Here is a 12857-nt window from a genome sequence, read left to right on the forward strand (position 1 = left end):
ACTGTGTTCGTCTGAGCAGTCCCAATAATAATGCTGCTGTTCATTGCTTTGCATATGTACATCTTGTCCCTTCTCTCAGACTGTGAATTTCTTGAAGCTGAAAGCCATTGCCTCTCTTTGCAGTGCCCACAAGCCTGGGGGCAGGTCTGCCTGGAGATGAACTCACGGAAGGGCTGTGACTGCATCTCTGTGGATCTCACCCATCCTTTCCCTCAGCTTACATCCTCTTTCCTTTCTCCTGAGTGTCTCACAGGCCCTTTCTGCCTGGTGGGAGGTAGGCCTTGAGCAAGCAGAGACGTAGACTGCATTGCCAGGGCTGAGCTGTCCTGTATTTGGGGCTTTGACGGTGATACACCCAGGGGCATCCTTGGACCAGGCCTCCAACCCCTCTGTTGGCATACGTGTTAGCATATCACCTGCCATTTCCTCAAACAAATGACCACATCTTCCCTTCATGTCTCGTTGTGTTTTCCTTGGTCCAGTCTCTCTCCTCCCACCCACACTCTCACCCTGCCTCTCCCGGATTCTCTTCCAGGCCTGTCCCGTTTCCCAGCCTCTGTTTGTGCCTTGGCCTTTGCCCTTGCTCAGTCCTTCTGTGTGCCTCACTTTGGTTTCTGTTCCCCCTATTCTTTTTCTTTCACTTTCCCCCGCCCACCAGACTGTTTTACCAGTGTCATCATGACTTATAGTGTGGGAACATGGCCCTCGCTGTCTCCCACATTACACAGCCTCGCTGGCTTTTTGGATGCCCTCTGCTGAGCCAAACCAGCAGGACAGATGCTCCACGATGGCCGGACACAGGGCAGCTCCCACCGGGAGGCCTCCTTCCTGCCCACCTCCGGAAGCAGGGCAGAGCTGAAGATGGAGGCCACAGAGAAGGACCCCAGACCTTTCCTCAGCTTCTGTTGGGACGTGTGAGCTGGGTGTGACCCCAAGACTCAGAACAGCTTCGCTCTGTGAAAGCGCGAAACAGGGAGGGTTCTCTGAAAGGAATGGTCTGGGCTGCGGGGAAGAGGTGGGGTAGCACATATGACTGAGACCCGGGAGGTTTCTAGTGCTGACATGACTCGGCTCCTAATCCACAGAACTCAGCTGAAACACTCAAGCCAATGAATAACAGGGTCCCAGTCATAAACAGAAAACGCTCTTCCCTTTTTCTTCCTTCCACCTCACCCATGCAGCCTTGTGCAATTAGTCCTCATACAAAGGTTTGCAGAATTATCCAAGTGGAGGCCAGGTCTGCTGTTTCTTGGCCATATCTACCTTCCCAGAGGGTCAACCAGCATAGCTGAAGCACGCTGGACCACGGAGCAGAGTGGGGAGAGGGGCGCCACGGCTGCTGGGAACCAGGCCTTCTCGAACTCAGTTTCAGAGACCAAGAAACGGTCTTCTTACTTCAAACATGCAAACACTCTCCCTGTGAGGCAGCTGCCCTTTGAAGCTGTGGACCAGGGTGGAAATAAAAGCTCCTGTCTGAGAAAGGATAGGTTTCTTTCTTACGCTCTTTGCTGACCATTCTATTTCCTGCTGGTTTTCTGCATGGACCCTCTGCCGGCAGCATAGGGGGAGCCTGCAGCAGCCGGCGCAGCAGGGCCCGAGTGAAAGTGACTAACACCCCAGCCTCCACAGCTACCTCGGCCTCTGCAGCACCTTTCTCCAGTCTGACCTCCCCATGCTGCCTTTCTGCTGCTGCTGTGGGAGCCAAGCATGAAAGCCGGGCTGAACAGGCTGGTTAAAGAAAGGAGTGAGTCAGGTCTCAAGTCTCAGAAAGGCATTGTGGGCTGAATCCTGGTGCCAGGGGTTAAAGCCCGCCCATGCATCTCACCCATAACACAGGCAGGAAAGCGATATGGCTAAACTCAAGTGGGACATTTGTATTCAGAGATCGTTTATGTTCACCCACGTTGCCTGGTATGGTGCTGAGAATGCATTTAATATTTATGGGCCCTTTTGACATTTAAATAAGGCCTGGCCAAGGGAAAGGGAAAAGATCATAGGAGTTTTGCCAAATAGGACCAAGGAATGCAATTTTTTGAACTCTTACATTTTTTTTTCTTCCATTATGGTTTATTATAGGATACTGAATATAGTTCCCTGTGCTGTACAGTAGGTCCTTGTGGTTTATCTATTTTATATATAGTCGTTTGTATCTGTTAAGCCCAAACTCCTAATTTATCCCTCTTCCTCCTTTCCCCTTTGGTAACTGTGAGTTTGTTGTCTTATGTCTGTGAGTCTGTTTCTGCACATAAGTTCTTTTGTGTCATATTTTAGATTCCACATATAAGTGACATCATATGGTATTTGTCTGTCTTTTTCTGACTTACTTCCCTTAGTATGATAAACTCTAGGTCCATCCATGTTGTTGCAAGTGGCAAAATTTCATTTGTTTTTATGTCTGAGTAGTTTGGCACCCCACTCCAGTACTTTTGCCTGGAAAATCCCATGGGTGGAGGAGCCTGAAAGGCTGCAGTCCATGGGGTTGCTAAGAGACGGACACGACTGAGCGACTTCACTTTCACTTCTCACTTTCATGCATTGGAGAAGGAAATGGCAACCCACTCCAGTGTTCTTGCCTGGAGAATCCCAGGGACGGGGGAGCCTGGTGGGCTGCCGTCTATGGGGTCGCGCAGAGTCAGACATGACTGAAGCTACTTAGCAGCAGCAGCAGTAGTATTCCATCATATGTATATATACATATATACACACAAACATACACACACCACACACACACTGCATCTTGTTAAACCCATCATCTATTAATAGGCAGTAGGGTTGTTTCTGTATCTTGGCTATTGTGAATAGTGCTGCTATGAATATTGGGGTGCATATATATTTTTTAATTATAGTTTTCTCCAGATATATATGTACAGGAGTGGCTTTGCTAGATAATATAACTCTATTTTTAAATAACTCTTTTTATAGAACCTTAGTCAATATCAGCCATAGATTGTCAACCTCCTATTTCTGACTCTTATTTTAGAACTAAATGTATAATGTTACCCATACCAAGTATCTTGGATATCTGTTTCAATCAGTCTTGAAAGTCTACAGAGCTGAACTTCTGAGAGCTTCTACCCTGGACCTGTAGAGTACACAGATAATGCACTGACTGAATGGCAATAAGGAAATATTTTAACTTGTGTTTAATCTATGTTTTAATGTAGAAATAAGGAAAGGAATTAAGCTTTGTTCTTACTACTAGTAATAATATGACTAATATTTGCTATAAATATTCCCAAGTACATGTGTGTAACATTTACAAATATAAATCTGATGGGGATGCAGGTTCTACTTTTGACTAGGGAGATTGGATTATATGATTAAAAAATGTTTACTGAGGGACTTCCTTGGCAGTCCAGCAGTTAAGAAGTTAAGACTCTGTGCTTCCACTGTAGGGAGGCAAGGGTTTGATCCCTGGTTAAGGAACTAGGATCCATCATGCCGAATGGTGTGGCCAAAAAAAAAAAAAGTTTGCTGAGACTTCTGCTTTTGACCAATATGGAATGATAGAGACCAAATTTACCCTTCAATCTGAAACAGCCACCACAAAGAAACAGGTCTAGCACAGAAGTTGTCACACGATATTCATGAATGCAAATGAGTTGAATGAATAACTGAAGCCCCCCAGGGAAGCCCAGGATGGTTAGATCACAGATGATGAGGTGTTAGGGCCCCAGTGCACCTTAGATCTGATATAGTCCAGTTTCCTCACTGTCTAGATGAGGAAAGTGAGGTCCAAAACCACACAGTGACTTCTCCAAAGTCCCTCAGCCCCTACTGGTGGAGTTACTGGGAATATTCTTTCCTATAAACCAGTCCTTGAGTCAAGCAAGACAATAAACCAGAGCCCCAAGCGGTAGAAGGACCTTTCTTAAAAGGGCTAATTGCCGCTATTCACAGAACAGGGACAAGATGGAGTTCAGTGTGTATGCGTTTGGAAACTAAATTAGGCGCCAAGAATTATTGCAGACAAAGCCACTTGAAATTAAAGATATGGCCAGACATTGTGCAATTTTAGAAAAATGCCAAAACTTCCAGGTTGGACGGAGAGACTAGAGGAAGATCCCTGCTAAGCTGTGGTTGTCACCAAAGATTCCTCAAGACTCTACAGGAGACAGGATCGAAACAGATCTATCTACCTGAAAACTCCAGATAATTCTGGACCTGATCCAGACCAGCCCCTATTTCTGAGGATAACCCGCAGGCCTGGGTCTGTCCTAGGAGTGGGGGTTGGGGGTGCGACACAGCGAGCAGTCTTATGTTGGGACCCGACTGCCCAACTGCCTGGCTTGACCGGAACCCCACATGAAGAAGACCCAGTCCTGAGGGGACACTTGTCAGCATTGGAGACCTTCAGACCTCATGACATGTGTATCACAGGAGGATCTCCCTGCCCTGGACTGAAGGAGCCCCTGATGTACCCAGCAGGCAGGAGCGCCCCCTCCCCCACACCACCCTGTGGGTTTGCGTGCTCCCGGCGATGGGTGAGTAGTCAGGCAGCCTCAGCGGCCTCACTCCTCTGCTGGGGTTTGTCCTGGTTTCTCCTGGGAAGTGGCAGCTATGGACGAACCCTTTCACTTTGGGTTTCTCCTCAGTTCAAACTTCTGCCTGCTTTTCAAAGTCCTTGAAAAGGCAGCCTAGCTCTTTCAAAGCACTTTTTTGGGGGGCCAGAAAATTCTAGAACATGTCAATGACTGCCTGCTGTTGTCTTGAGTGTTTTAAGACTTGATCTGCACCCATTGTAGGAACGGACTTTGCCCATGGATGCCCCCTGCCATCTCTCCTACCACCTGGAATGCATCTATGGGGCATGCAGGGTGCTGGACTCTCGTTTCAAAGACTTCTTGGTAGCCTCACAGTTGGACAGAATTTTCAACAGTGACATTGGGCTTCACCTGACAAAGAGAATGACAGAGTTTAGAGTGGTGATTTAATTGAGACTCATACAGACTTCTCTGCCCTGGAATCCCTAGAAGGGGAGAAGTCCTCTTAAAAGGAATCTAACAAGAGATGATTACACAGCTTAAAGCAAGTCTCCTAAGGAAGACTGGTCATCTGATTTAAACCGGATTTGGAAGTGATCTCCTCTGGCTTCCCTGATGGCTCTGTGGCAAAGAATCCACCTGCCAGTGTAGGTGACGCGGCTTCAATCCCCAGCTCAGGAAGATCCCCTGAGAAGGCAATGGCAACCCACTCCAGGATTCTTGCCTGTGAAATCCCATGGACAGAGGAGCCTAGCGGGATACAGTCCATGGAGTCAAAAAAGAGTCAGACACGATTTAGAGACTGCACAACAATAACTCCTTGAGCTCAGGACCCAGTCTGGAGGTGGCCTGACCCAGGGGTGGCTATATCCAGCCAAGCTACACCTGTGCTGTGCTCTCCCAGCACAGAATTGTGCACTCAATTCATGAGCAGAGGCTCAACACAGAGCACTGGAGTGAGAAAGGCACATTCCTGGGGGCCAGTGCCAGGAAAGTGATCTCTATGCACTAAAGAGTGAACAGCACAGGGCTGTTGTTAGTCTCCACTTTATAGATCAGGAAACAAAGGTATTGAAAGAGCAAGTAAGACACCCACTGCCACGGGGTGAGTCAGCAGAAGACTGGGCCCAGGACACAGACTCTTGGCCTCCTGGGCCAGCATTTGGCTTTGCTTCTGTGCTCTCAAGATGTTTCCTGCTTCATCCATAGCAAGAATTCTTTGCGACCCTCATTCTGTGATTCCTGCCCTAAGGCCGTCAGTTCTCCTGAGGTTTGCTCAACAGCCATAGGCCCTGCCTTCCCCAGCCTCCCTCCCGCCTCCCCTTGGCTGTCTTGTGGGGTGTCTAGCTCCAGCTGGCATCTTACGTACTCGTCCCAGTTGGCCTCCTCACTCACTCCAGCACATCCACCAGGTGGTCCCTGTGCCCTTGGCCTTGGCTGTGCCAGCAACTTATCCACACAGAGTGGCTCAGAAATGCAGCCCTGACCTGGGGTTTCCAGTCTTGTTTCCTTCCTTGACGGCTTTCTGCCTGCAGAAAGAATCTGCCTGCAATGCAGGAGACCTGGGTTCAATCCCTGGGTTGGGAAGATTCCCTGGAAAAGGGAAAGCCTACCCAATCCAGTATTCTGGCCTGCAGAATTCCATGGACTGTATAGTCCATGGGGTCGCAAAAAGTTGGACATGACTGAGCAGCTTTCACTTTCACTGACCTTAAGGGAGATTATTATCCCAGTGGCCCTGACTTAATCATAACAGGGACCTCAGTCCTGTGACCAAATTCTAGCACCAACAAGAAAGTGCTAAAAGTGCCCTGTTTCCCCAGAACCTCCAGGCAAGAGCTCAGCAGGGTCAACACCTTGATTTCAACATGGTGTCACCCTGTGCCTAGAGCCCAGGCATCTGTGCCAGCCTTCTGATTTATAGAACTTAACTGTGAACTCATAAATGGGTATTGTTCCAAGCAGGTAAATTGGTAGTTATTTTTGTGATGCTGTAGAAAACCAATATAAGTGAATACTGAGTTGTGTTGGAGCTGTGGATTCTCCACATTTATCCTGGCACCTGCATCTCAGGTCAGCAGCTGTAGCCACACTTTGTTGACTGTCAGTCTTAGATTGCAGACTTCCAGCAGAAGAGCCTGGCCGCCTGGTTCTCTCTGAATATAATTCAGCAACAAGAGGGACTCTTGGTTTCCAGCACTCTGCTGCCAGCTGCAAGACAAAGATGAACTTGGCCTTTCTGCCCTCGGGGGCTTCTAATCTAGTAACTGAACAATCACATAAAGAGTATAATACAAAGTAGATCAAGACAAGGGAAGTTATATCCAGTATGTGAAATCAAAAACTTCTTAGAGGAAGTGACATTGGAGCTGAACCCTGAAAGCTGAGTGGGGTTTTTACTTTAGGGATGAAAGCAGGAAATTGAGTGAATTTTTAAAGAAATAGTGGTTTAGAAATGAAACAGTACTCTGGGTCCATGGTGTGTGAAGCCTCTTGAATCATTGGCAGTAGTGTGTTTGGGAGACTTGGTGAGAAATTGGGGGCCATAGAAAGTTTAGAGGCTGGGGTGGGTAAAATCAAGGCTGAGTATGTAGGATGGATTAAAGTAGAGGCGGGTAGGAAATGAGGATTGTTTGCAGACCGTGGGAGAAGAGGTAAAAGTTAATCAGAGCCTGCATTGTGACGCTGGCAGTTGGGACAGAGGAAGGAGAGAATGTCCTAGTCGTGGGAGAAGATAGAAATTCCACCAGTGGAGCCACAAAATCAACATAGCATCCCATGTCCATCCATCAGTCCCACCTTCCTCCACTCATTCCAGTATTTAAGATGTGTTGTATGTCTCCTGTAGCCAATAATCTGTCCCAGGTTCTGCCCCAAAGACAAACATCACGACATTTGAGGAAATATGACTGTGTTACCAAGAGGCAAATGTTAAGTCCTGTAAGAGAAGTGTGGCTGAAGAACTACAGACTCAGGAGGGAGGAAGATGGTACCCAGCTGCAGCCACAGAGCCTTTGAGAGACAATGATGTGGGGTCACTGTTTAACTTGTAGGTGGCAAATTTAAAAGGAGAAGGGTCTTTTCATCTCTCCTCTAACTACCTTGAAACTTCATCTCATCCCAGTACATACACACCCCCACCCTTACCCACACATCCACCCACCACACACACCACACACAGGCACACACATACACACTTCAGCTGGAGCCGGCTGACTTGAACCCCACAATGACAAACATGGAGAAATAGTTATTCCTGCAAATGCTCAGTTGGGTTGTTCTAGAAGACAACTGGGTAGCCCTTAGACACTGGCTTCCTTCACTCACCTCCCTGACTGACCACCCGAGCTGTGATTGTTTTCATGAGCACACCGGCTAAGAGACACACAGCATCGCTTTTGTTCAGCCACCACCAGACCAGCCAAGGGCCGACTAGGCCAACAGGGCTCTTCCTCCTTCCCCCTCGGTTCTGGGTAAGCACACATCTTCCACCCTTACTTTAAAGGCAGACAATTTGTTTTTATCATTTGCCAACACAGCTGAGGATGATTATTAATTAATCAAAAACACTGACTTTTAACTTCCCACGCTCTCTCCAGAGATGCTCCAGTGACAGCGTGCATCTGGACTTCAGAGCTGTTTAGATAGAAGTGGGCACCATGCAGCAAAGACTTGTGTTTTTTTTTTTTTCCCCTGGTTTATTCTTTTTAAAAACTCAACTCTAGTTTAATCCCATTTAGCCAGTAAACTTGATTTTAAGGTGGTCCCTTTTTGTGGGGTTTTCTATTGGTCTTTTTTATACAGCTTCCTTTGAAACCAGAAATGCTGTGTCAGGATTTCACAAAAAGGAAAATAAGTTCAGAACATTTTCTGTTCATGAAAAGCTCAGACCAAAGCACACAAGCAGCATGTTTCCATGAATAATGAAACGCCATTGTCCTCCTCTGCTGGTGAGCTTCTGTGCTGGTAGTGCCCTCCAAATTCAAGGTCTCAGCAAGGAGTACCTAACAGCTGCCGAGAGCAAGTTTGAAATGTTACAGTTGAAACATCACAGCAAAGGCTGATCTGTTTCAATGGGCTGAGGTTTAAGTGACAGTCTCTTCCCCTCGGTTCTAAGATGGCGCTGCTGAGGAGTCATCCTCCCCTCTCTGAACTTGAGCTTTGTGGCCGTACAGTGGTTTTCAGTGAAAAAAGAAAGGGGCGGCAGAAGATCGCTTGCCTCAAATTACACATCAAAGCCTAATGGCTACCTCTAGAGTGAGACGGGGGGTGTGCGCCCTTGGCTTCACCACGTGGCAGAGGCTAGAGTGAAAACTATGGTGCCTTTTTAGGGGCTGTACCTAAAAGAAGATTTACAGAAGAAGATAGAAGATTTTAAGCAAAACCAAGCTTGGGAGGCAAGTGAGCTTCCCTTCCATTCAGAGAGGCCCACATCTTCAAAATCTCACTGAAGACTCTGCTGGGAGTGCATTTTCTTGTAAGTGCAACTGTGCCAACTTGGGAAAGGTGTTTTGTGAAACATAGAGTGGAGTCCCCCTCCCCTGCACATAAGCCTGCTCCCCTTCCTGCCACTTCTCTTCCTCCTCCTCAGTGATTTGTGTTCCCCCCAGCCCATTTAAGACAACTCCTGGGCTTGCCAGTGCTCAAACCATCCAGGCTTTGTTTCTTCTCTTTGCCCACCTGCCACCCGTCTCTTCGTCCTCGTCATTGTTCTTCAGCAGCTCCACTGAAGGCGTTCGAGGGAAATAAAAAGATAAAAAACCCAGCTTGTCACAGTCCATTTGCTTCTTGTCAACAGCTCTGCTAAAAGGCAGAAGAGGAAGCTTTTGGCCAAGATAAGAGTTTAGATAAGGTTTGGGGATTATCTGTAGAATTTCATTTATTCGAGGTTACCCTCTTGAGCACCTGAGGATAATGGGGGAAGGGTGGGGTATGTTTATCAAGCACCTGTTTTTAGGAAGTTAAGAGCAAGATTCTTCAGTCATTTCTAAGAGCTGGTCAAAATAACTCGAGATAAAACTATCATAGCTACTTTATACCTTGTTGACATAAAACTAGCAAGCAGCTAACTGTCCACTCCATTGTTTAGCTCCCTGAAGCTGACTGACTCTGGAAGTGGAGAATTTCCTATCTCTTATTAGACGGGGAAAGAATTTAACTCACTCAGGTTAATAGGGGTCCGTGACAGCCCTGCCGTTCCTTTGAATGGCTAGGAAGAAGCAAATTGAATAGAAAAGTAGAGGTCTTTGATTACAAGTAATAGAAAACAACTGAAACTAATTTAAGTCAAAAAGATCAATTTATTGTAAAGATGCAGCAGGGGACCTCAAGGGACCCAAGGGCCACGTCTCTGCAAAGTGCTGAGGCTGAGGCCTGGGAGGCTTTAGGTCTCTCCATCCACCTCATAGTCTCCCCTTAAAAAACTGTCCATCCTCTTCAGTCCTCTCATCCATACCTTAACCCTTCCCCTTGTCCTACCCCTTCCCCTCCATATGCAGGGGAAAGCAGAGCTGATCCAGGCTCCCAGATTTCCACTTTCACAGGGCTAACCAGCAAAGAAACAAAGACCACTCTCTTCTGGTAACAGAAGAAGGAGCATCTGATTGGCCCAGCTTGAGAGAAGTATCTACCTTTGGCCCAATCAGCTCTGATGGGAAGATGGGGTCGTGGTTATAAATATGGCTGCTGGTTCAGAGAGAGCCAGTGCTCAGAAAAAGTGTGGGGTGACGGGGTAGGACCACTCAACATTTATTAATCCAGAAACAACAAAAAAGAGCCATTGTACCTGTTTCCCTCATACTTAAACAATCTAGAGGAAAACCTACACATGTAGAAGACAATTAAAATCTTTTAGTGCTAATTACTGTGAGCATAAAAAACCTGATTAGAATGAGCTCTTAGGAAATAACCAAAACAGCCCATCTCCAGTTGAATAGATAAATACATTAAGGATGGGCATAAAATGGAGCCCACAACACAGCGGTGAAAATTAATGAGCTACAGCTACACATTTCAATATGGAAGAGTCTTGAAAGTATAATGATGCATGAAAAAAGCAAGTCACAGAAAAATAAATCCAGATGTTTTTACTTATGTGAGGTTCAGAAACATGCAAAATTGGACAATGTATTATAATGTAGTCTTCTATGTATGTATGGTAAACTATAAAGAAAGAAAGAAAAGAAAGCTATAGACTAAATTCAGGTCACCTGTGAGGTGGTGAATGAAAATGTGCTTGGGAACAGATAAACGCAGAACTTCAGACATGTCAGTAATGTTATTTGTTAAGCTGAGTGGTAGATGTGATGGCAATAATTTTGTTATGATTTAATATGTGCTTATCTACTCTTTTTATGTTCATATATTTTATAATTAAAAAAAAAATATATATATATAAATATATAAATGAATGCCCTTATGCAAAATTCTAAGGAGGCCATTTCTCTGTTCTGGGTAATGGCCAGTGGTATTGTGCTTGCCTGATCGTGGGACAATGGTGAGTAATTCCATTTGTCAAATGGTTTTCCAGTTTCTATCCATGTGACAACTACCCTGACAAGGAAAGTATCTGGGGTGGCCTGTCAGCACTGTGGCCCAGAGAGTGCCTAAGGTATAGCCAGGCTTTTCTTGGGTCCTTTGTCCTGGATGCCAAAGCAATTATTCATCTCTATTCCCAGGTCAAATGTCCCAATCATCTCTACCCAAAAAAGCTACCTACCTGTGAGCATTCCCATCAAAACATGATTACAGGGCCTAAGTTCCCACTTGAGTTGTACTTCCACCCTTTTGGCTCTCTTAGGGGCACCATGGCAGTTGTCAAGAACAAGCACCATACGAAAGGAGGCAAAAAGGGAGCCAAGAAGAAAATGGTTGACCCATTTTCTAAGAAAGATTGGTATGATGTGAAAGCACCAGCTATGTTCAATATAATAAATACTGGGAAAACACTGGCCACTGGAACTCAATTAAAATCACATCTGATGGCCTCAAGGGTTATATTTTTGAAGTGAGTCTTGCTGAGCTGCAGAATGATGAAGTTGCATTAGGAAATTCAAGCCAATTACTGAGGATGTTCAGGGAAAGAAAACTGCCTGATTAATTTCCGTGACATGGATCTTACCCATGACAAAATGTGCTCCGTGGTCAAAAAACGTCAGACCGTGACTGAAGCTCACATTGATGTCAAGGCTACCTACCAACGGTTACTTGCTTCATCTGTTCTGTGTAGGCTTTACTAGAAAGTGCAACAGTCAGATTTGGAGACCACTTATGCCCCGCACCACCAGTAGGTGTATCACACGCACACGAAGGTGACGGAAGTCACGACCTGAGAGGTGCAAATGACTTCAGAGAAGTGGTCAGTAAACTGATTCCAAACAGCACTGGAAAAGACATAGAAAAGACTTGCCAGTCTATTTACTCCATGATGTCTTCTTTAGAAAAGTAAAAATGCTGAAGAATCCCAAGTGTGAATTGGGGAAAACTCATGCAGTTACATGGGGAAGGTAGTAGTTCTGGAAAAGTGACTGGGCATGAGACAGGTGCCAAAGTTGAACAAGTCCAAGAAGGTTTAAAATGCAGTCCTTTAATGATGACAGATAAAAGATCTTGTGAAAAACAAAACCACAATGACAAACTGACGTTTCTTACAAGGTTGGACGTGGAACCACCATGTGGCCCAGCAATTCTATTCCTGGCATATGTCCCACAGAATTGAGAGCAGGGACTGGAACAGATACCTGCACACCCGTACACACAGCATCATTACCCACAATAGCCAAAAAGTGGGAACAACCCCAGTGTCCATGAACAGATGAATGGATTAAGAGATATGGTACATCTGGAGAATGGAATATTATTCAGCCATGAGAAGGCATGAAATTCTGACACATGCTACATGTGGATGAACCCTGAAAATGGTATGCTTAGTGAAGTGAGTCAGACACAGAAGGATAAAAATTGTATGATGCCATTTATACAAGATAACTGGCATGGGTAAGTTCATAGACAGAAAATAGAATGGTGGTTACCAAGGGCTGGGAAAATGGGGAAGAGGAAGTTATTATTTGATGGATACAGAATAATATCCAGAATGTTTGTTGGGGATGATGAAAAGGTTTGGTTGTAGATAGCATGGTGGTTACACCACATTATAAATACTTTTAGTACCACTGAATTGTACACTTAACAAATGTTCAGATGATAAATTGCTCAGTGGCTCAGTCATGTCCAACTCTTCGTCACCCCGTGGACTGCAGCATGCCAGGCTTCCCTGTCCTTCACCGTCTGCCAGAGTTTGCTCAAACTCATGTCCATTGAGTTGGTGATGCCATCAAACCATCTCCTCCTGCCCTCCATCTTTCCCAGCATCAG

The 12857-nt window shown here is 45.8% G+C and overlaps 2 long non-coding RNA genes and 1 pseudogene across 2 annotated transcripts; 1 reads left to right on the forward strand and 2 right to left on the reverse strand.

The window, feature by feature from the left end:
* Positions 1-4695: 4695 nt before the first annotated feature.
* LOC129619865 (uncharacterized) lies at positions 4696-7968 on the reverse strand. Its single transcript, XR_008698191.1, has 3 exons — positions 7812-7968; positions 6417-6695; positions 4696-4895 (listed from the first exon to the last, which is right to left on the reverse strand). It is a non-coding gene; the product is annotated as an uncharacterized LOC129619865 (long non-coding RNA).
* A 394-nt stretch (positions 7969-8362) lies between these two features.
* Positions 8363-9997, reverse strand: LOC129619866 (uncharacterized). The gene is made up of 3 exons (XR_008698192.1): positions 9648-9997; positions 9165-9210; positions 8363-8495 (listed from the first exon to the last, which is right to left on the reverse strand). It is a non-coding gene; the product is annotated as an uncharacterized LOC129619866 (long non-coding RNA).
* A 1293-nt stretch (positions 9998-11290) lies between these two features.
* LOC129619864 (40S ribosomal protein S3a-like) lies at positions 11291-11904 on the forward strand (annotated as a pseudogene).
* Positions 11905-12857: the final 953 nt, after the last annotated feature.

The sequence above is a fragment of the Bubalus kerabau genome, chromosome 9 (genome assembly GCF_029407905.1).
Source record: "Bubalus kerabau isolate K-KA32 ecotype Philippines breed swamp buffalo chromosome 9, PCC_UOA_SB_1v2, whole genome shotgun sequence".
NCBI lineage: Eukaryota > Metazoa > Chordata > Mammalia > Artiodactyla > Bovidae > Bubalus > Bubalus kerabau.